Below are 25,618 nucleotides of genomic sequence, written 5' to 3'. Positions count from 1 at the left end.
TCTTAAACGTGTGGGAGGAAGATAACTCTTTTTGAATTGTTTGCAACAGTCCAAACACATTCCTCGTTTTCCTAAGGCATTCATAACACCCAGAGTTTTGCTAACAACAACTAGCATGCTAACAGCGCCCCAACTTTACCAGCTGACGATTAAAAAGCAGACAGCACACGTTGGTCTAATTTTGACCCTAAGACATGCATACCCAAACTGTGGCCCAGGGGCTAAATCCGGCTCTCAGACCAATTTTTCTCGGCCGTCAAGCTTCCCGGTGAATTGTCCCATATTACTTTAAACAGTACTTTTTACTGTACATTTCTGAAAATCTACTTTAACAAGCTCATATCAAATATTTAATGTGTCCCGTTGAGGATGTAAGTGTGAATGAAGGTCTAGTGGTTGAGTCTAACTTGTAGTAATAACGCAGATTTGAAGTATTCACAATATTCGCGACTGGTCTACGGCCCTCAATCGGCTCTTAGCTTTGTCTGTGTTTTTATATATGGCTGTTAATGAGAAAAGTTTGGACGCCACTGCCCTAAGAGAACAATATATCTGTATCGGACCAAGATACGGGGTGTAGAGCTCCTTAAAACTACATATCGAGGTCATATTTACTATATTTGTTTGGTATTTGGTATTTTAAATGTGCTATATAAGTAAAACTGAATATGTAGTAACCGTAGCTGATAACACAGTAGTTGTTCCAGGCTGGAGTGGCAGACAGGAGCGGAGGGATAGCCTGAGTTAGCCCTCTGCTCTTTTGTGGAGATAGTGGGAGCGGCGTTTGGTTCGTTTCATCACGGCTCGTGCCAAAGCCTCGCTCTCTCTCTGCCGCGCTTTGATCTGCTCCTCACTGATCTCTGCTCCGTGTCAAATATTTAGGCGCGTTTGGCAGTCCGCTGAAGGAGAGGTGAGTTTATTTATTTAACTTGTTTATCGCGGGTCAATATCCGCCACGAGACACTGATTACAATTGTGAGACGGACATTGAAACGACCAACAGTTCGACACGTAACGCTCGAATAATACAGCTTATTTCCTCGTGAATTTATCAACGGGAAATCTGCACGTAAAGTGACGTTTTAGGCTTTATACCGGATGCCCTACCTGAAACAGCGCTTCTTATTTAGACTTAAAGGTCCCATATTATGTTATAACCTTATTTCCTGATCACATGCAGGGTACCCTGCATATTTAGGCTGAGTTCTTCTCTCAAACCGAAAACGCGCTGTCCCACCTTGTGATGTCATCATGTGGTAATACAGGAAGTGCTCCACTGTGTTTTTAAACTCCGTACACCTTCACGAGACTCATTTGGATGATTTGAGCCCTGGAATTGCCAATCGCTACTGAACAAAAGGTAAAAAGTAGCTGTTAACTTGAAAACTACCACTTCATGACATCACAAGGTGGAACAGAGCGTTTTGATGATAAAGGATTACTCAAACATGTGTAACAGGACCAGGACCAAAACACACAGCTGTAGTTATTCACTCAGTTTGAAATGTGTTGCTTTAATAACTATAATTTCTAAATAGATTCAAATTAAGCAAAAACAGTTTTAACATTTGTAATTTATTCCAACTTTTAATTCAGAAATCGGCTCGTTCCAGTTGAATAATCACACAGAGGCTATAATAATATGACCACGAGGAGACCACACTGACTCTTCTTGTCTTTAAAACTTGTATTTTGTGTCTCTTCTTGGATTCCTAAGTGTGTTTTTAATGAAGTCGGACTGTGCGGAGCAGCGGGGAGGGTTCACTTCTGCTCTGAGACGAGAGGCCTTCTTCCGTCTCATATCTCAGAGGGATCAGGGAGGCTGTAGCACACTAAATCTGCACAGCCATCACAGTCCTAAACAGAGCGCGCGGGGCATTTTTCACCAAACATCTGGACATAAATCAGACCGCAGTCAAGGGGAAGATAAATTCACACCAGCTGAAAAACAGAGCCCTGGTTTTAAGTAAGACGTGTGTTCGGCTGTGCTCGCAACAAGACCAAATACCAGAAAATGTACCAAATATTACACTTACGAACATGCTAAAAGAAGCACTGTACAAACAAATGGACGTTTTTGTAACTTTTGATGTTTGTACGTTTGATGTTTGACTAAAACCAGGTGGCGTGACAACAAAACTCCACTGTGGTCTCTGATAGTTAATCGCACTGAGTAATTGTGATGGCAGGTGTGCGTGAGGTGAGTGAGGGCCACAGCAAACACTTTAAAATAAATTAGTCCTTTTTTCACGTTTGCTGCTGCACAAAATGACGATTGTTGTCCCCATAAAGGAGGTACGTCCGTATGATTTAACTGTGTACTGATGGGTTTCACTTCCCGGTACAGTTTATGCAACATTTTGAGCACTTCATTCATAATATGTAACATTTTGCTTTAAATTGTCAATCACTATGGCAACAGTTCCCTATTTTAGTCTCCACAATGTGATAAATACCCCCCTTCCACACACTGTATGCACGCACACACACACACACACACACACACACACACTGCACACTGTACACACACACTGTACACACACAAACACACCCCGATATACACTGTAGACACATACACATACACACACGCTCACACACAAACACACTGTACACACACACAAACTCACCCCGACATACACTGTACACACATGCACATACACACATACTGTAGACACACACTGTACACACACACACACACTGTACACACACACAAACACACATACACACACACTGTAAACACACATATACACACAGACTGTAAACACACATACACACATGCACACATTCATACACACACACACTGTAAACACACGCACACCTGTAGATGAAGCAGACAAAGAGGTGAGACGCCGCTGTGTGTCTCTGTCCCATCTCCTCGTCATCGTCAGAGGGTCAGGGGCCCAGCACGTCTCTGGATTATAGAGACTGGAGCAGATTTAACTGAGACTGTCATCTAAGGTCAGATTTGCATTTCCCTTTTATTGGTAAAGGTTAGTTATTCCAGTGGATAAGCCCATCTGAGCCGTGTGCCCGGAGGCGGCGCTCGCTGTGGGAGAGGCTGATGGGACATATCTCAAAGAGGAAGCCAGGCCGATGGAAACACTCATTTCACCCATGTGGAGGAGCCCTGTGCTTTGGCTCTTCACAGACTCTGTTTGCTCCTATCTCTGACACTTCTGTAAAGCTCATATCAGTGATGTTCCTGCTCCATGTCTCTGTGTCTCTGTGTCTGTTTACTCTCTCTGCTCTGCTGTGTGTGTGTGTGTGTGTGTGTGAGGGGGGGGTGTATGTGAGCATGTGGGGGAGGACTGTCAGGTGAGACATGGTCAGATTAACCTTTAACCTTTGCAGGAGGGAGCACCAATTGGTTTGTAATTGCTCTCAATGTCAGTGTGCACATGGAGACTGCTCCTTCTCCATTTGAAACTAAGATGACCGCTCTGCTCACACGGGGTCACATATAATACTGAGATGTATTTAGTGTGATGGTGCATTATGGGTAAAGTGGGTGTGCAGTGTCCATGCCAAAAGAATGAGGGTGTTTCTGCTGCTCTCAGCACGAGGGCCTCCCTGCTGTGTCCAGAGCTTGTGTGTGTAAACACAAACCACATACAGAATACACATATCCCACAGTGTGTGATGGATCTAGACTGGTGATGGTGAATGGCACCTCCTCCTGGGCTCTAAGGGGCCCTTCTCATCTCACTGATTGTATGAGCACTGATGTGTGCACAATATGTCCCACTGAGTGTGCACGTGACTGTGCACGTGAGAGTGCATATAAGGGTGTGCATGTGTATGTGAGACTGTGACCTGAAAGCCTGCGAGAGTGAGGCCTATATTTAAGAGCGAGGCTAAATGATGACAGGTGCCACTTCCGTGTAGAGTAAGAGTCCAGCATCAGGCCCTGTCATCTCCATCTGTGAATGCACTTTACATGGCACCGTGCTGCACCTGTCACTCACTGAGACTGCAGCCTCTGCACACAGCACCTGGACAGGTGTCAGGGTCAGACCTGCACATGGGACTGCTGATGGAAGCTTTAGCTTAATCTGGGGTAAAGCATCTCTTCTTTAATGAGATGATCATTACACATTGTCCCTGTTAAAATAAACCTATAGACTAAACTAAACCTGAAAACAAATAACCAACATGTTCAGGACCAATGAAATCATACATGTCACTCTACTGCTGCACGTCTGCTGCTCTTAAAACACTATTTTCATCTTGTGTTGGAGGAACAGATAACATTAACTCCACTTGAGTGTTTTATAATTATAATTCCACACTTACTTAAGCGTATTTCTTTTCTCATGGTTTTCTGTGTATGTCCCCTGCATTTGTAATGGAATCACTGTGAAAGTCCCTGATGGTCTGAAATGTGGAACATTGTTATGAAATGAACAGTAAAACACAACAGGGACACTGGCCTCAGCACAAGTCACTTGTATCTTACATAATGCATTACTTTGTAAAACTCTGTCTCTGCTTGATTAAATCAATGAGCGCAGACTAAACAGACCCTCTGCTCCTCTGGGACTCGCCGGGTGGCCAGCACTTTACTGGCCGGACTCCTCTACAGTCTGCTGCGTTCAAGGCCCACAGAAAATACAGGAAATACAGGAGTTTTCTGAGGTGAACTAGCTCCACAGACGCACAAGAAGGATGGCAAAGGAGAGGGAGCGGAGGGAGGGAAAAAGCGACAATCTAAGTAAAAGCAGGTCTGGTCCAGGTGGGGTACAGGCAGCGGTGTGTTATTTTAGGAGGGCAGAGTGAGCTGGGGAGAAGGGGAGAGAGGGAAGAAAGAGACAAGAGAGAGAGAGACGGAGAAAAGAGGGAGGCAGGAGAGAGAGAGGGAGGAGCAGTAGAGAAGGAGGAGATAGGTAAAGACTGCGAGGAGAGAAGGCGAGGGGGAGTGAGAGAGAAGGAGCAAGGGAGGAGAGAGGGAGAGAGGGAGCGCGATGGATGGGAATGGGAGGGGAAGATGAATGTAGTTAATTAAGACAAGCAGGCGGAGGAGACAGTGTGGAATTACACAAACACTAATTAGAGTCTTCGTTAGGGGGCACAAAACCAGAGCAGTGCATCCATCATCCAAGAGCCACATCCCTCTCTCCTCTCCTCCACCGCTCCACTGCTACGCTGCACGGACGCCATGTTTCTCAAGACAACATAGAGTTAAAACAGACTGGACGTAGTTTTCTGTTTATCTCCGAGTCTTTAAAGTAGTGTGTCACGTTGAAATGTACAGCACAAGTTCATTAGTTTAGTTTGTTCAATTACAAGACGTTAGCTAATCAAAGGTCAAAGGTCAACAATATGATGCATTTGTATTAACAGTCGTTGTTATTGTAAACTCACTGGCTTTTCGTTCTAACCTGATCTCAGCAGCCACTCACAGACAATCACAGTCCACGAAGAGCCCAATTGTGAACTGCAGGACCCCACTTTGAGAACGAACCCCTGCCACAGAGAGTGTCCCAAAGCAAATTCTACTCACCTGTTGTCTCCGTGAGTGGCAAATGGTAAATGGTCATGTTTTTATAAAGCGTTTTTTCCACCTTCAAGGACCTCACAGCACTTTATATCAAGGAACCACTCACCCATTCACACACATATTCATACAACAGTCCAATAACGTTTACTGCAATAGTGGGATGAAGATGTTAATGTCCATCCATCCATTTTCTTCCTCTTATCCGGGGATGGGTTGCGGGGGCAGCAGTCTAAGCGGGGACTCCCAGACTTTCCTCATCCCAGACACGTCCTCCAGCTCCTCCGGTGGGACCCAAAGGCGTTCCCAGGCCAGCCGAGAGACATAGTCCCGGCTGGCCTGGGAAGATGTTAATGTTTTGTTAAAAATGTGTCGGCTGCTGGCTTCAAACCATCCTCAGAACTGTTACCGGTCTCCATGGTGACGTTGATGTGTGGTATGTCAGCTGTTGTTACTTCCTGTAGGCGTGGCCAGCTTGACGAGCCTGGCAGGTCGCTCAAACCGACCACGCCTCCTCCTGAAAGGTGTCCCATGCGAGTGAAACATACCCCTTACCATAACATACCCATTTTTTTTTTTTCAATCATAGCTGTTTCTACTCTAAAATTCTTTTCAAAAACGTTGATTCTACAGCGAGTGAGTGGGATTGCCTCTCCACAGATCTGACCTGGTCGCCGCTGCTTGCCTCCGTGTAAACTTTAAAGCCATACTGCAGCCATACATCCCCTCCACCAGGAAAAAAGTTAGTGCGCCTTTAAGTATAACCTGCTATCCACCAAATTTCTTTTCACTTTGATTCCTTCTATTTATTTTACGAGCACTCCGGGAAGGATAGCACTCTCTCTCTCTCTCTGCTGACAAGAGCACACACACATTGGCGGTACTGCGTCAGCACTATTTTTATTGTCTCACAAAGCCACTCAAAGTATCCTCTGGCCTCGTCTCCCATCCTCCTACATACTACTAACACTTTCTGTACACTTTTTACTGTATTATTTGGCTGTCCTTACCCTCACCTTCACATTACTGCTCAAAAGACGCCCCCTGTCCATGCGTCTTGTGGAATACAGGGAATAGAAACAATAATAAGGTAAATTTGTCGTCTATAAAATGCTATATCAAATCTGAAGTAGACTAGAATGGATCGTAATCATTCTCTAAGGATACGGTTATTGACTTTTCATTTTCAGGTTAAAAAGATTCGTTTGTCAGACCGTCTATTTAACAGATTTCTTCTTAACTGATGCGACTACAGGCTCGGGGCGTGTTTTGTTTTAAGGCGTTGCTAATGCATCGCTAAGTGGACTCCGTAGAAAGCCGCACTTATCAGACGTCCAGAGTGCTTCGATATTGGGGAGATGAAGACCCAAGCTGTCAGGCACAAACCTAAGTGCATGGGATGGGTGAAAAATGGCCCTTGATTAAGTGAACAAGAGGTTAGGACGGGGGGGCAGGGGCTACGCGGGGCTGCAGCAGGAAATAGAGCAATGTTCTGCAGTTACATCAATGTACGGCTTCGAAATCGCTCGGGTCAGGGTCTGGGATTGTGTCTTCTGTGACATTCATTTGTGCTGTACGAAGTTAGATGTTAATTCTTTGGGTTCATACATTGGTTTTCATACTGTTGTCTGTTTTAAATGTATAGATAAAACGTTCTGGTGAAAGAAAACACACCAAATTTCTTCTGGTTGTTTATTTTCTGAACACAAGGGCTGGAGGTCGTGACCCACGGCAAAACAAGAGCAATAACAACACATAAACCGATACAAGAACAACAAGAGGCATCAACTCTGAGCTAAACACGAAATATCAGATCAGTACAGTTCAATAAGATTTGGGTTTTAAATTTCATAAATGTATCTGTGTCACCGAATACGAGGTCGTCATTTTCAAATCTGATATTGATTTCACTTATAACAAAAGCTTTTTTTTTTTACATGTTTTGTCCATTGTCCTGTTTGTTTATGTTGTCATTTTGTGATTTGGTTCTAGACTGATTATCGAATAAGAAAGAAGAAACTCCTAGAACTAAAACCAGTTAGAAATAAACCTAAAAGGACTTTGAATTGTTGCTATCTAAACCCCAGCACCTGCAGCTAAGTATGAATCAGTGCTAGTGCAGCCTTTGCAGCTCAGTGAGGGAATTATGGAGGTTCTGCATGGTCTAAAAATTATATGTGTGTTCAAAATGCTGCTTAATGCTTTCATATTTCTTAACACTGGCTTGACACTTGTAAATTTCAATTCAACTCGATGTTATTTATACAGAACATTTAAATGCAACTTCAGCAGCCCAGAGTCATTGAAACTGTTTTTATGTTTCATGCCTTGATTGTTTTAACTGGAAGTAGGTGAGGTGTAACTGAAGCCCGTGGAGTACAGCATCAGGAAATATTTAAATGTACGTTTTACTTTGCATTTTATTGATTGTAACTGTTGAATATTTTAACTGTTTTTTCAGAACTTCCTTGAAAATGAGATGCAAGCTCAATGGAACTTCTTGATAAAATAAACACCAAGATATCCCCTCGAACTAGAAATACCAGGGAGAAGAGGTGGGTTTTCTTTTCTTCAAAAAACACCAGAAGAACTACTAACAATCTGCCTCAAACTATTTGCATTTGAGTGTATTCTGCTCCATTTCTGGACCTGAAATATTTAAAACTTTGTGTCACGGCTGTCTGGGTTAAAATCTGCACAGCATCCCAAATCCATCGCATGAGAGGTCATTTTTGAAATATGTACTTTTATACGTATGATCATATGTAGCAATATAATAACCTATTCCATATGGATCATAAGACCATATTTCCAAATTTTACACCACATTTAGAACGTTTTATAAGGTTAGAGAAAGGTATGAACAAAGTAGACAAAATGGCTTCCACATGTGTGAACTTTGCAGCGCCGCTTACAGAGGAGAGTGACGGACAGTTCAGGAAGAGTCCAGTCTGGCCTCAGCTGGCAGTAATACACTTGATTAGCTCCACAGCTGGGACCAAACGGACCAATCAGAGGGCTGCAGGTGGACCTTTACTCTCTCTACCTGCACCTCGCACCATCTTATTCTACTGTATCATGATTTCATTGACCATTTCATTTATGTGAAAACACAACTCATGATCTGTCTAATGACTTTTTGCTCTTTTTTCATCTTCATGTAGATTCTCTGTTTTCTTACATACTTGGGACTTGGTGAACTTTGACCCTGACTTGCTGGGGTGTACTGAGTGTTCTCTCAAGTGCAGCTCACAGGGGTCAAAGGTGACAGAGGTGCTGTTGGAGGCTGCTAACAAGATACTATACAATGCCTAAGGACCATTTTAAGTGTTTGCAAACGTGTAAAGTATTCAGACCAGTGCACTTAAGAATATAATAGAATTTAAGGAGCAAATAAATATTTCAAGACTTTTGTTTTGTAAACAGACAAGACTTTATGCCAGGTGCCATGAGTGGGAAATTAGTCTGGAGCAAGATTCAACACTGCAGGATTGTTATTCCACAGAGCTTTTGTTCTAAGTCTGTCTGTTCTAAGGTTAAGGTTAGAGCACAACCATAGTGACATTTGACCTCTGCATTTGACCCAATTTTAATCAAATTAATCTCTATAAATGTGCCAATCTTTTACATAGAAAATTCTGACATAAACACATATATAAAAGCAAATCAATTTTTTATATCAAGTTTGACGTCAGAACCAGGAGACCACAATAGCCCCACACTCTCCGGCTATTGTTGTCTTCAAATGATTTCAGATGCTTCTAGGTTATCCATAATTCATCACTTTGTTTTCTGTTGGTGTTTTTCATGCTCATGGCTCTAGAAACAGGCCAGTGTTTCTTCACAAGTTCATTTGAAGGGTCAGGTCCTGCATCACCGCTCGCAGTCACAACATCAGCTCTGAATATGGAGGAGCCCAGACAGTCCACCTGAAGAAGAGAGGGCCAAATGGGACTCATATTGTTCATTAAAGGTGAATCATGTAACTTTTCTAGGGGAGTCTGTCATCTGCTTGTCTTCAGAGATGTTATTGAGATGTATGCAGTCTGACAGTGAGCAGGGGTCACCTCTTCACAGTTCTGACCTGTAACTTGGCCTGATGGTGTCATCAGTTGTTTCCATGGAGATAGATAAGTTTAATATCATACTGTGGAATATTCCAGGAGAAGCAGGGGGCATACCCTCCAATGGAAAAGTTACAAAGTGCACTTTTAAGTTGATTGTTTTGCAGAATTCTATACGGATAAAATAGGAATAGACCCTTTAAAGTGCTATGTCCTAAAATATTCCATTATGTTCCACTTCACTGTTGCTTCCTTCATTTTGGAATTTAGAATTTATTTGCTTAAAAACTTTTAAAGGGTTTATAGGCACCTTGTATAATGGCAGATTGGTTCGTGCTTTATCTCACAGCAAAGAGGCAATTTTATGGGTTGAACTCATAGACTGTATATATAAATGGACATAGCTAACCTGCTAACCACCGCGATCCAAATAGAAAGTGATTATAGGTGCACTTCTGACTCCAATTCACTTTACTTTAGAAAACTGTCACCCCTCTCCCTGTAACTGCTGCTGTCAGGTGCGTTATTTTTGGTCTCTGGTATGTTTATTTCACTATTGTGTCCGTAACTCAAGACATGAACATTAATAACACACAAATCAGTCGCTTTCTTCCCCTCATTGGTGTTAGCAACAGGTTTGATTGACAGCGTTGCTAAGCTCCCGCAGCGCTGGTTTAGCAGGGGGCGGGTTTTACCTTCAACAGCATCGCTCCAGATTAACTCTTGGGTTGCTATGATACTCGCGGTCTGTCCAAAATCGCTGCTATAACTGCTCTAGCCTCGATGAGCTTCATTTGACTGGAGCTATGGGTGACGTAACGCTCCCTTAGTCCACTTTTAGATGTGAAGAGATGTGAGAGTGAATGGTTGTCTGCTAATATTAGTGTTGTTAACAGAAAAAAACAAAACATCCATATAATATAATCAATTTGTGGCATATTGTATTTATTTTGTCACCAGTCCTCGTTTCAAAATACATGTAATATGACGTCTATATGATTCTACTGATGGAACAGGCTAATTTCCTTTTTCAAAACCACTATTTTCTCCTCTACAGTTACTTAAACTAAGATTTAGGATCAAATAAAACGATAATACCTTTAACTCCAGACAAACCAACTCTCCGCTTGGTAATGCCTCAAATTTCCAGCAACGAGCACAAAAACGCATTTACAAAACAAAAATGCATCCTTTGGGAAGAGCTGACATAATTATTCAGACCATTTTAGTGAAACCAATGCATCTCACGGTCCAGCGGGAACAAGATGGAGGAGCGCTTCTGTTTATTGCTCCGTCTCTGCTTCACGCTCTCAGGATCTGTCTATTACCAAAGACTCCACCAGCGCACTCCAGTAAATAGACAGTGTCCATCCAGCAAATAGACAGTGTCCATCAGAGAATGCTGCTAATATCCCGGCGTGAGAGCAGTAATGAGAGAAGAGCGGGTGATAAATGTGACTCTGCGCTGTCGGGCGTTTGGATAAATAAAGCTAAAGAAGAGGACCATGGGAGGCCAAACTGAAACTACAAGAGTCAGCGGAGAGGATTAAACCAGGTAAAACTAATATGAGAACACCGTGTAACTGTTTCTGAGGGTTTGCTCCTGCTTGTCTCCATGGAGATTGTATTGCATCGCCTGGAATGTCCCACAGTATGACATTAAACTCATTTATATCCATGGAGAAAAGCAGGTGACATGTTTAAGTCAAGTTACAGGCCAGATCTTTGGAGAGGCAACCCCACTCGTAGAAAGAATGCATGTTTTTTCAAGGTATTTTCGAGCAATAAAAGCACCTGTAATCGATCGAAGTTTAATGTCATACTGTGGAACATTCCTCGCAAAGCAATAAGGAAGAAAAGGTAGATAGACTGCAGGAAAGGTGCTTAATACAGCTTTAAGTGCAGTTGTGTTGTGTAGAGATCATTTCGGTTTCTCTTTATTGTTTTCATTTGTAGCTAAAATATGTGTTTGCTTAATCCACAAAGTTTATGAGTTTTTAGATTGGGTTAAAGATTCTAACTCCAGCCAAAATTAGTCAGTAAAATCTATAATTTGCTGATTTTGTGTGAGCACTTTGCCTCGACTTGTTTCTGACTTGAAATGTTCAGGTTCAAAACAGTGTAAATTAATGCCACACAGAGTAAAATGTACAAACTCTTGTTGGAAAGGAGTTCGTAAAGACTTTTGTCACGACTGCATCAGATGACGTTTTGCATAAACGTCCATATTATCCACATGATTGAGTCTCATAAGTGTGTGACAGTCTAGAGTCTAGACTGTCACACACTTATGCAGTGTCTAGACTCTAGACACTGCATGTTGCCAACTGCTCAACTACTTTCCTTTCCTTTAAGCTTTAGTATAGAATTATAGAAAGTATTTTATGTCGCAAATAACTGTTTCACTGTTTCTCGTCAAAGCCCTGAATACTCATTTTTGATTCATCATGATTAAACACATTTTTCCACTTTTGTAATCAACAGATATCAACAGAAAGACTTTGCATGTGACGTGGCTTCATAAAATCTGAAAATCGAGTTTATGAAATGCCATTTTTGGGCTTTGTGTGTGTCGTATGTAGAAAATAATCTCATGTTTATCCATCTAAAATAATATTCTAAGATGAAACTTATGGGGGGTCCAGTGTCGTTGCTTTGACTGAAATGTGGTACAGTCTGGCATTAAACTCATCAATCAATCTCCATGGAGACAAGCAGCTGGCTCAACAGGACCAAGTAAAAGCTCTTATAGAACTTTTCTGCATAAATAACCAACATGACTCTGCACTGACTTGATTTGTAAATATGTAAATGCATCTCTGATTCCCGCTCTAAAGAATCACTCTGATTGGCCGCTCCTGCAAATTATAAATCCTCCCTTATTGCGGATCTACCTCCATCCTTATCCATTTATCCTGTTACTCTCCTCTTCCCCGAGTCCTCTTGCTCCTCAACAACTTCCACGTTTTTTGTTATTTCTCTCCCCTGGATATTTAGTTTGATTTATTACCTCTTGTTGGATCGGTTGGCGTTTTATTAACTCAGCTCCTCCTCAGCCCCAAACGTGAGAGAAGCCCTTAAGTAAGCACAAAATAAACGAAGGGCCTATGTCAGTTTTCCTGGACGGCGAACTAGAAGCAGGAGTCGAGAAGGCCGGGCAGTTTCAAATCAGTCTCTTTATTCAGCAGATGCAGGCATCAATCGAATGAAACACCAACTGTCTCCTGTTTTACATCTCTACTGTGGCTCCTTATATACTAGTTAACACACGTCATAATTCCTCAATAATTAGCTAGAAATGTACAGCACGCAGATTGTTATCTGGGTTCAATGAAGACAAAGTGCACAAAAACAAGCATTTTTAGCTGATCTTTCAAAGTATCATCATATATGGAGGTTCAGGGTACATATACAATCTCATGCCACGTTGGCGCACACGTAAACAGGAGTACAAAGTATGATTTACCATATTACATGGAATAATAATCTCACAATTTCCCCTTTTGATCACATTTACACACATGTGATCATCAAAACAAAATCAAAAAACAAAAAAACAAAAAGCTACTTTCACATAATAATACATTCAACTTAAAGTTCCCATATGTGAGTAAAATTTTAGCTTTAGCTTTAACCACCCTGATTATAACACAACCCAGCCCTTAGGCTAACATAGCACATAAATCAATACATGACTCTCGGACAGCAAATAAGAAACAAGGAGCACTTACTAGGATTCAGAATTTGTTTTCTTGTATACTTTTTTAGCAATCTACATAATTTTGACCAAACTTAGTCAATTGATTCGGGACCTGAGAGTTGGGACCCTACAGAGAGTAATAGAATTTGTGACGAGGGGTCTTTTTTTGTTAGGGCAGTTGCAATCAATCGTTCTACTAGAGATCGGAGACATGGGATAACACAGCATCCAATTATGATCAAGATAGCAATTACAGTCAATATTGTAGTAATGACAGATATTATGGTCGTAGTCCAAGGACCAAACATCCCGTATAACCAATTTGACCAAGTGTTTTCAGATACGCCAGAATTCTTAGCAAATTCCATGGACAAGGACTTAAGTTTGTTCAAAGCTTTTGCAATACTTCCATCGGGTGAGGTATTATTTGGTATATAAGTACAGCATTCTGCTCCAAACATGCTGCATACTGATGATTCTTTGGCAAGTAACATATCTAGAGCAATCCGATTTTGCCAGGCCATAAGTGACGTAGGGCCCAATTGCTCTACGATGCCTTCTATTGCCTCAATTGTGTAATTTATAAATCTTTGTTGATTATAGTAGAGATAATTTATCCAAGCCGTATTTTTAGTAGCAGTTACTCCAGCAAATAAAACTGAAGTAAATCCAGCCGCAACTACATCTTGTGCTTTGAACTCATTTGGAACCCCCATGGGTATACCGATAGAACTGAGGTAGATATCTTCATTAAATGATCCTTGGAGTTTGGGTTTAGATTGAGGAGACAACGACCTTTTGAATACATGATTATTTCCTGAGTTAACTCTGTATGACAATTGAGTTTGTTTTACATTTAGTGAATTTGCTGGACCTATGGTAAATGGAATAATTAACATAATCGGTGCACAAACACCTGACCATGTTTTTGGTAGAATGGCATACAAACGTAAATTTGCACATAACCACCAAATATCTGCACGAGCAGTATTATGGCCGTTCAGAAAAGCAAATTCTCTATAATTATCAGAAGATAAAGTCTGATTACAAAAATGTTTAGTGAAACTCTCTATTTCATTTTTATCATTTTTCCCTGCGTCTGTACGCATAATGGTATCTTTAAGGAAACACGTATATTTAGCTATTCCCAGAGTCCAGGATGTCGGCACATCCTTGGAGGCTACTACTGGTAGTTTATTATGAAGTTGATAGCATTCATCAGTTTTATCAAATGAATTTTTAGTGAAGAGTTTAAGTATGCAAGTTAGGTCTTTTTCATTAGAATATGGTATTGATGTAGTTGTTAATCGTGGTCTAGCTGCAGAACATGCAATGCAATCTTCTGTAGTTAAAGTATGGGCGGTATACTGTACCCATTTTAGCCAAGTATTTTCATTCATTTCGTGCCCTGTTTCAATTTTAATTGCTTCGGTTAGGGAAATTAAATCATTTTCTGGAGCAGGTTTATTAGGTTTCAAAATTGTTGTTTGGATGTAGCCTTCAAAATTTAACTTTAGTTTTCTATTGCAGGGTACAGTATCAATTTTTGAACACTGGAATCCTATAGAATAGATTCCAGAGTCATTAAGTGTTGGATTTTTAATAGATAATACTAAAGGATTGCATCTTTGAGTAATTGATTTGCGCCCTCTACAATGTTTTAGGTCCTCTTGATAAGAAGCATGATTTTTCCTAACTTTTGTTAAAGTAATTCTCTGTTGTAAGCCAATTTCAAAAGTATCTTTTTCTTTATTATATTGTCCACTGGTACTTGTTATAACTCTGGCGATCTCTATAACCTTATCATTTTGAGCATTTACCTTGGTCAGACATGTATCTTTGCAGACAATTTGTACATTTAAGGCATGGTCTATAGCAGGTGCGTCTTGCATACAGTCTAGTACTTCGCATACATCAAAAAGTACGTTGCACGTTTGTCCTTCATAACAATATTTTAGAAGTTTTGGTGTCCCTCTCTTTACTCTTTTCAGTGCCCATTGTCTCTTACCTGTATTGTTTGTTGTCAGCTCGGTTGTTGTTTTGATTGTTGGCTGTCCGAGGCCATTCTCAACACTTCCATGAATAAGGGGAACGTACCAACACACTAGAACAATAGAAATTAGCATAATTAGTGTGATCCAGAATAGACAATGAAAATTTTCCAAAAGTTTTTTCAAAAAATATGGCTTAAAAAATGGCCTATACTCTCCTTCTCCCGCTTCTTCTTCTCCCCCTTTCTTCCTCCTCTTCTGGAGCCCCAGTGTCAGAAGGTGGTCGGGGTTGTTCATCAGGGTCGCTGTTTCCAGCGATGTCTGGATTTGGTCGGCTTTCTTCATTCTGCATGGTAGATGTGGTGGCAATGTCAGTTTGGATTTGGGTTAGACTTCGTTCACTTGGGTCTACTGGTGACTTAAAGCAGTGTGATAAATGGTACCACACTTTAGATGTTTCTTTTTGAACTTGTACTGATCTTCCAGTGGACTGTAGAACTTGATATGGACCAGTTTGATATGGTTGAGTCCAGTTGTGTCGTTTGTGTACCTTCACATACACAAAAGATCCCGGGGTTATGTTCATCTCTGGATCAATTACATCTTCAAGATCATGTGTTCTTTGTCTACATTTATGTAGTTGCATCACTATTTCTTGGAGCTGCTGAACATATGAGTGATGTTGTTTGTCCCATTCTATAAATGGTGTATCTTCAGTGAATGAGCCTTCTGGTTTATGCATTTCTCTGCCTGTTAATAGGAGATGAGGAGAATATGACGTGGTTTTGTTCACGCTATTTCTGATGTCCATCAAAACAAAAGGTAAGGCAGTGACCCAATCGAGTTTGGTGGTTTTCCAAACCTTTGCAAGTTTTCTTTTGACAGTGGCATTCATCCTTTCACATACCCCTTGACTGGCCGCATGATAGACAGTACCAAAACGTTGGGTGATATTAAGAGCCTTTAGCACATCACGGACTATTTTAGCAGTAAAATGTGTCCCGTTATCTGACCTTATGACGTGTGGAATGCCAAATCGTGGGAAGACATCAGTAGTTAGGTGCTTAACTACTTCCTTGGCAGTTTCCGTCTTGCAGGGGAACGCTTCAACCCATCTTGTATACTCACAGACTATGACCAGTAGATAGCGATATCCTCGAACTCTCATTTCTGGACCCATGTCTGTAAAGTCCATGACAATTCTTTCAAAAGGCTTATTGGGAAGAGTATAAGTTCCTGGTGGTGGTTTACAAGCTTTCTTTGGATTCATGGTTTGACAAATGCGACAATCATCTATCCAATATTGCATGATAGACTTCATGTTTGGGTGCCACCACAAATCGATATGTTTGAGGATGGCTTCGTAGCTACGATGAGTAGGGGTGTGGTATTCGTCGTAGAGCATTTGCAGCAGTGAGATAGGAGCCACAATTCTTCCTTCATGATTTCTCCAGATTCCTGAAGGATCTTTAATGGCCCCACGTTGTTTCCAAGCACCATGTTCGTATGCTCCAGCTGCTTCTTGAATTTCTCTTATGTATGTTGCATCGATCAGGTTTGCATCAGGTAACTTCTCAATCTTTTCTTCAGTGCAAACAAGCATGTTTCTTGGATTATAATTTGCAGCTTTCTTTGCAGCTTGATCTGCGGCTTGATTGCCCAGGGAAATGGAGTCTGTTCCCTTGGTGTGAGCTTTGCATTTCATGATAGCAAGTCTTGATGGCAATTGGACAGCATCTATCAGTTGTTTGATCAGTTGTTCATGCTTAATTGGAAGGCCGGTCCCAAGTTTGAAACCATTTCTGATCCAGCCAGCTAAAGACAATGTGACAGTCTTGTAAGCATAAATTGAGTCTGTATAGATGTTTACTGCTTTGCCTTCTGAAAGTTGTAGTGCTCGTAACATTGCTGTTATTTCAGCTACTTGTGCAGAACCTTTTGCTATCTGCTGGGCTTCCATCAGACGATATTGGTTAGAGGGCAGTTGTTCCACCACTGCATACGAGGACACAATATGACCTTCTTTTGCTCTGTATGCACATCCGTCACAGAAAATGGTCATCTCTGGGTCTGAAAGAGGTGTAGTATGCAAATCTGCTCTCACATACAGTTCAGTTCTGACTTTTTCTTCACACACATGTGAAAGTCCTTCAGTCTCCATATTTACTGCCATATTGGTATTTCCTCCTTCAAAAGTAATATGGGACTGTTTCAAAGTCTTTGAAATATGATTGGATCTTCGTGCAGTAGTTATGAACAAACGAGAGTTGAGATAAGCAAGTATCCCATGTTGAGTGTGCACCACCAGTGGATGATTTTGTACAATATGTGAAGTCTTCTCAATTGTCTTTGCCAGAGCAGCCAGATAACGAGCACAACCAGGTTGAGTTTGTTCATGGGGATCCAACTTACAAGAGTAGTGTTTCAGCACTCTTCGGCTCTGATGATGCTTTTGATAGAGAACAGCTTGGACAAATGATTGTTTCTCTGTCACATCTAGATGGAAGGGAATGTCATAATTTGGAGCACATAGGCTGCATGCTGCACAAATAGCTTGTTTTGTCTTGATAAATGCTTCTTCAGACTCCGTCGTCCACTGTAAATTGGCTGAGAGGTTATGCATACCATGGGGCTTAATGAGTTCTCGGAGGGGCGTTGTGAGTTCGGTATAGCCAGGGACGTACTCCCTAGAGTAATTGCAGAGTCCCAGGAAACTGAGCATTTGACGTACCGTAGTTGGTTTTGGAGTACTCAGGATAGCATCTTTGTTGTTGGCAGACACTCCTTGCGCACCGTTCGACACCTCTCGTCCGAGAAAATGCACAGTTTGTCTTGCAACTTGTATCTTTTGCCTTTTTACCTTGTACCCCTTTTTCGACAGATGTGTGAGCAGTTGTACTGTTGCTTCTAGGACCTCTTTTGCCGTTTTTCCAGCGATGAGGATGTCATCCACATAAGTGATCAGAGTGCATGTCTCTGGAAACTTCAAATCTGCCAGGTCTTGTCTTAGGAAGTGGCTGAAATAACCGGGACTGTGTTTCCATCCCATGGGCATTCTTCGGTAGGAATAGACTTTGTCTCCGTGTCTGAAAGCAAAGTACCTCTGGGAGGAGGCCTCCAAGTTGATTGTGAAGAATGCATTTGCCAAGTCTAAGACAGTGTAATACTTATGCTCTGGTGACAGATTATTCAAGGCGATGTAGGGGTCTGGCACTGGATATGATTCTCCAGCTGTAACTTCATTGATTGGACGGAAGTCTTGAACCATCCTCCAGTTCTGCAAGTCCGATTTCTTCACTGGAAAGAGAGGTGTGTTGTATTCTGATTCAGTTTCATATATCACTCCAGACTCCAGCAATCCATTAATAGTTTCTTGAATCCCCATTACTTGGTCTTCTTTGAGTGGATATTGGGGATGGTATATCGGCTTGCTTGTGGTGAGTTGCACTTTAACAGCATGTTTCGTCTGACCCACATCATTCGGGTGCATCATCCATATGTGTGATGGTACTTGGGCAAGATACCTCTCTGTATCCGGATGATTCTCGAAAATTCGTTGTCTGGATTGCTTGGATGCTCTTGTGTTATCTTCAGAGCCCTGAGGTAGCACAATTCTGAATATTTTGTGTTGTGAGTTGTAGAACACACCTCCGATTTCGGTGGCTTCATACTGAAGACTTGAAGCCAGCTTGACCATTGGACCAAGTTGTCTTGGTGAATGATGTTTGGATATGGCCAGCGATACGTGTGGTGTGCTTTCTTCACTCCCCCTGGAATACGGTCTCAGTTCTTCTGGGAGGGAGACTGCGAGTGCCATACCTTGAGGGCCCAAGTAGAGATATGAGTAGTTCACTTGAAAAGTCTGTCCATCCACCTTTTGCCATAATTCGTCATAGGTCTCATCATCAAGTGTGGAGTAGTATAGAGTGACATGCAAGGGGTCAAAAGGTTCACTGAGTGGATATAGTGATCTTGCCCATGTTTTGTAGTTTTGCCATAATGCTGATGCAGTGTTACCTTTTTCTGGATCTGTGAGTATTTCTGTCCAATAGATTGTGACTTGTGACTTTGAGTCTTGAGCAGTATCTGGAGAAAGGTACAAGATCTCAGTGGTTTTACACATAGTTGCATCTCTCAGTATCTTGAGGGTTTCACATCGGTCCAGTATTTTGTGACCTTCGGGGCAAAACACCACTGACAATGATAATTTGCACATCAAGTCTCTTCCACATATGGAGATACTGCAGTCAGGCAAGTATAAGAATTCTTGTTTCACTGTCTGTTCATTCATTGTTACTGCCAATGGTTCAGTAAAAGTTCTTACTTCTGGTTCTCCCACACAGCCGGTTATGGACATAGTCTTCGATGAGAGTGGAAATTTCTGTCGAATGCAGGATACTGTGGCTCCTGAATCCACCAAAAATTTAATCTTTTGTCCATTTACCTTCAAGACCACCATTGGTTCGCTCTTCCATGGTTTTAGCGAATGGTCTGGCTGTAGGCCCCTTCAGTAGTCATAGTGTTCATCCAAGGATCCATGAACATCTCTTCCTCCTTGATAGTAAGCTCCGACGTTCATGAGTCTTCCATTTGGAGGTGGGGGCATTGGACCGGCTGTCTGCTGTGGCATCATTGGTGGCTGCTGTTGTCGGTTGTATCTCTGCATTGGTTGCCTGTATTGTTGAAAATTGTGTGGCTCTTGCCTTTGTCCTTGAGATGCTAAGGGACAACTTCTTCTCCAGTGTCCTATTCCATGACATAGGTGGCACTGATCACGTCTTGGATTGTTCATGTAGCCAGTACCTTTGTTTCTTCTGGGGTCTCCAAAACCTCCTTGGTTCCTTGATTGAGGACCGTTGTAAATCATCACTGGCACATTTGGTATTGACATAGGCTGACCTGTTTGGGAGTTGGGTGTCACTGCTGTTGCTTGTGGTTGCTGTGTGTTCATCACCATCTTGATTGCAGTTGTTAGTTGTTTTGTGACAGATAACATGTCTTCTTCAGCAGGGTCTGACTGTATACTCATCACATTTGTGTTCTTATCTTTCTTCTTCTCTTTAACTTCAGTTTGGTATTTCTGCAATTGCAACTTCACAGTAGCCAGTTCCAACTCCTTCTTCTGGTCCTCAAACGCCTTCCTGTTTCTCTGCCACTTGTTTATTTCATGATTGCAATGTGCATCAAAGTCGTCTTCAGTCTTACGGTACAGCCCCATCACATTTTGCAAAGCCTCTTGAACCTGGTTAGGCATCCCCTTGACCAGAACAGACCTGAACATGACTGACATACCAGTTCCTGGCTCAATTGGTTCTCCAGTGACATCATGATATAGGCTTGTGGCACGTTGCTTGAAGCTGTAATAATCTTCAGTATCTCTCATCTGCATGGATAACAACTCTTCTGTCACAATGCATGGATATCGTGTCCTGAGTTCTTCTTCCAGGATGTCTCGGAAGATGTGAATGGCATTGTTATTCTGTAGCCGCATTCTCAATCTTCTTTCTATGGCTTTTCTGATGTTATCAGCGACTGTTTCATCGGCAGCTTTGATTAGGGCAGCTTGCATGTCTCCCCAACATAGTTTATCTCCAGCCGTCTGCTTCAGGAGAGCTCTCATCCATGGCACGCCTCCTTTGGTCAGCTTTGGTAGGGTGAGCATCAGGGCACTCCAGTCCTTTAATGTGAATGGCTGGTAGACCACTTGTCGGCCATCCGTCCTTATTGGAAAGACAGTTGCAGGTTCTCTTTGTTGGATGGGATTGATGGTACCGTTGATGTATGCCTCTTCGTATCGAGTCTCTTCAACAGTTCCGCTGAACGATCCATCAACTGAAAAGGGTTCATCATTTTGTTTCATTGAGACTTCAGCCATAGCACCTCTAGTTTCATCTTCTTCAGTCCTTGAGAGCAAACTTCCGCTTGTCTTCGTTGTCATCTCTTGGTCAGGCATCATTTCTTGTCTTTGCATGCGTCTCTCGTCATCACTTCGCTTCAGCTTTTTCTCAGTTTCAATAATATGAGCCAGTGCAGCTACTTGGTTTTGGACAGAGTCAATTTTTTCTTCTATTTCTCTTGAGCATGCTCCAACAGATGTTAATGCCAACTCTCCTCCAACTACCTTGTGAGTTATCTTCGGGGTCAAGCATGCAGCCAGGTCTGATGTCATCATGGAAGCAGAAGATTTCCTCAGCACTGGGTTTTTGCTGGTGGTACCTGAATATGGTGGGGGCAGAGCAGCTTTTCTGGACATCTCATACCAGCATTCTTCATCATGTGGGGATGGACTGGTTGCATACCGTAAAGTACTGTCGAGACGTGGAACATCATCATCTGTGTTGTCTTCATCCCATCTTTGTGATCTTTGATTTTTCTTTAGTACTTTACTGCCAGTCACTTCTTCTTCTTCATCAGAATTTTCAGGTTCTTCCCAGGACTTTCTGTGCTTAGAGCGTGTGGCATATTTGTGTGATGTTTTATTTTCTTCAAGGGTTGGATATACGCCTGCTGCAGGTTCGTTCGGTTTCTCTCTCAGCAGTTCTTCCTTCAGGGACACTTCCTTCTCCTTCGGCTTAAGAACCAGGATAGAAGACAATTCTTTCGTTTCTTTTATCACCGTCATCTCCTTTGCCCATTTATGCATCTTCTTCGCCATTCTCATCTCATTCTCGTACTTCTGTATTTTTATTTGGCTCTTCATCTCATTTTTGTGCTTTTGTATCTTCAATTGGTTCACCTTTCTTACTAAAGCACTTCGGGTTGGGTCCAATTGGCACTGTTTGATCTTCTCCTTGTAGTAGTTTTTGATGTTCTTCCATTGTTCTTCTGTGGGGGCAATGGCATCTTTTCCACCATGGATCATTCCTTTTTTGACATATTTTTTAATAATGACTTGAATGATGGACTGGGTTTCTTGGGCCTTTTTTGGATCTGCCTCCTCCTGCAGGGCTTTATTTTTCCAGAATTCTACCAATTGGTCTAGCGTGATGAACTGGGACATTGTGATATATATTGTATTATAGTATTTTGTTAAATTACCCTCTCGGCTACTGTATAACAATTTGGATATTGTTTTAAATTTGTTGTCAAGTCTATGATTTTGGCAGAATGAGTCACTATTTAATGAACAGTTTGTCTTTCACTATCTACCTGTGGACTCTAAAGGGGTTTTGATCTCGAAGGGGGCGTCTTCGTTCCCTCTTCCTGTCTTTAATTTAGTTTCTAAAAAAAAAGAAAAAACTTAACTTAGAATGAGTTACTATTTAATGAACAATTTGTCTTTAACTATCTACCTGTGGACTCTAAGGGGTTTTTGATCTCGGAGGGGGGGCGTCTTCGTTCTCACTTCCTGCCTTTAATTTGGTTTCTAAAAGAGAGAAAAAACTTAACTTAGAAGACTTAGAAAGAGCTCGAAATTCACCCAAAAGCCAGCATTATCCTATTTTAGTACTTGATTAAGATCATTTATTTTATTTATTCTTTATTTTATTTATCGCTTCCTTTTTTTTTTTTTTTTTTTTTTTTTTTTTAAGTTTTATTTTAAATTCAATTTAATTTTTTCCGATTCAAATTTAAATTAAATTTTTTTTTTTTTTTTTTTTTTTTTTTTTTCAATTTTCAATTTTAATTTTTATTATTTATTTAATTATTTATTTTATTTTTTAATCTTTTTTTTTTTTTTTTTTTTTTTTTTTCCAATTTCAATTCAATTTTTTATTTTAATTTGTATTAGTTATTTATTTATTTATTTTTAAATTAAAGAAGTATTATTTTATTTTATTTTTTTTTAAGTTTTAAAATTATTCTTTATTATAAATATATTCTTTATTATTATTATTATTTAAATTTAACAATCCTGCTAATTATTATTATAATTTAATTCTGTTTATTTCTATTAGTATTATTTAAAAAACAGTTTTAGATAACACCTTTCAACAACTACACTTCACTCAGCCCCAACAGGGCACGAACAAAGATTCAATCAATAATGACTAGACCTGACCAATAGCGACCTAGGCCCAACAATCACTCAATCTCCATCCTAAATAAACATCCAACCAACAACTAACTGACCTGCGCCACGTGCAGCTACCCACACCTAGTCAATGATCAACCAACCACCAGCGCATGCACCTGCAAACGCACACCCAAGTATCAACCCAAATTGACACTCAAACATGCGTCCACAAATACACACACAAATGGCTAGCCAAGGACCAACCAAGCACAAAACTAGCATGAACAACTACACACAACACAAGCCAATAAATTCCAAATCAAGTGCTCACTTAAGGCCACAACCAAACAGTCCCTAAGCCCGAATCACCACCAATTAAGTACCTGCACTTCACTAAGGCCAAATAGGGTGCAGCCATTACAAAGTGCCACCCAGTTTTACTTCACATCCACCTAATAATGCAAAAATGTAAACTACAAAATGCCCAACAATTGTACAACAACAGCTTCACTTCATATCCATTAAGCCTTGCGTTTTCCTTCCAATAGAGTTACATTACAAATACTTTAAACTTTTCCCCAATTTGCATTTCCCAGCTCTCAAAATAAAAAATTAAATTAACAATTTTTTTTTTTTTTTTTTTTTTTTTTTTTTTTTAATTTGGGGTCTATCTTCAATCTGTCTTCACACTAATGAGTTAATTACCAGATTAGTTAAGTAATTAAATAATACATTTTTGTTTTGGTTAGTAGACCCTACTTTAATGGATAATGTACAATTTTGGAACTCAAAACCTCCTGCAACTCTTAATTTCCACCACTGCATTGTGTTCGTTGGTTGTACAGTGATACAAATTAAGTTGAGCCACGTTATAGGAGAAACCTGGAGACAACTTGAACTTCAAAATATTTAATTTAATTTAATTTAATTTAATTTAATTTAATTTTAATTTAATTTAATTTAATTTAATTTAATTTAATTTAATTTAATTTAATTTAATTTAATTTAATTTAATTTAATTTAATTTAATTTAATTTAATTTAATTTAAATTCAAATTCAATTCAATTCAATTCAATTCAAATCCAATTCCAATTCAATCCAAATTCAATTCAAATTCAACTCAAACTCAACTTAAATTCAATCTAAATTCAACCCAAATTCAATCCAAATCTAATCTAAATTTAATTTTAATTTAATTTAATTTAATTTAATTTAATTTAATTTAATTTAATTTAATTTAATTTAATTTAATTATTTATTTATTTTTTAATTTTTATTTCTTAATTTATTTATTTATTTTATGAAATTTGTCAAAATGAATAAGTGCCTCAGTTTTGATGAAGAAATGAGTTCTGCTGTAACAAAGTTGTTTTTGTAGTCATAAATTATCCCAGGACAACACAAGGCTCAACCTTTCACAATGAGAAGCAAAACCGTCATCCCACAACCATCAAGCATCCAATAAATGCAAAGCAATATCCTTATTTCAAATACATTGAGCAATTATCCATAAACAACTAACAAATGTAAAACCATAGCTTCATTCCACATGCATTAAACAATTATCCACAAATAACCCAATAAACGCAAAATAATAGCTCTGTTCACATAAATCAAACAATTATCCACCAATATCTAGTAAATGCAAAACATTAGCTCCATTTTACTTAAATAAAACAATGATTCACACAACTAGTAATTGCAAAATATTGGCTTTCTTCCATTTAAGTCAAACAATTATCCACCACTAATCCAATAAAGGCAGAACATTAACATTATTCCACATAAATCAATTATCCAAAAATAACTAGTAAATACAAAACAATAGCTTTATTCTACTTAAATCAAACAATTATTCATGAATAATTCAATAAATGCAAAACATTAGCATCATTTCACATAAATCAATTATCCACAAATAACTAGTAAGTACAAATCAATAGCTTTATCCTACTTAGATCAAACAATTATTCACAAATAATTCAATAAATGCAAAACATTAGCATCACCTGACATCAATTAAACAATTATCCATACAATTGCCCAATAAATGCAAAATCAATCCTTTACCACATTAATTAAACAATTATCTATACCTTCTATTAACTTCCAATCATAGCAACAGTTTTTTAATTCTCCCGATTAGTCAATTTATTTATGTGAATATCATTTTAAAAGAACCATAACCCATCTGGCCACTACAAGATACAGCCACTAACAAATATCATCCAATAATATATCAGTTAACCATTTAAACTGTCTATTTTGTATCACAATCATCCCAACTTAAGATGGAAGCTGAATCAGGGAGATTTAATGCCATAATTTTAGTGGTCCGTGGCGAACACAAGCATAACAATAAAGCCATAATCAACACAATAGCCAGAGTTAGAAAAACAGCAACAAATGCA

This window comes from Periophthalmus magnuspinnatus, chromosome 16 (genome assembly GCF_009829125.3).
Source record: "Periophthalmus magnuspinnatus isolate fPerMag1 chromosome 16, fPerMag1.2.pri, whole genome shotgun sequence".
NCBI classification, from domain to species: domain Eukaryota; kingdom Metazoa; phylum Chordata; class Actinopteri; order Gobiiformes; family Gobiidae; genus Periophthalmus; species Periophthalmus magnuspinnatus.
Note: the sequence above shows the minus strand (reverse complement) of the source record.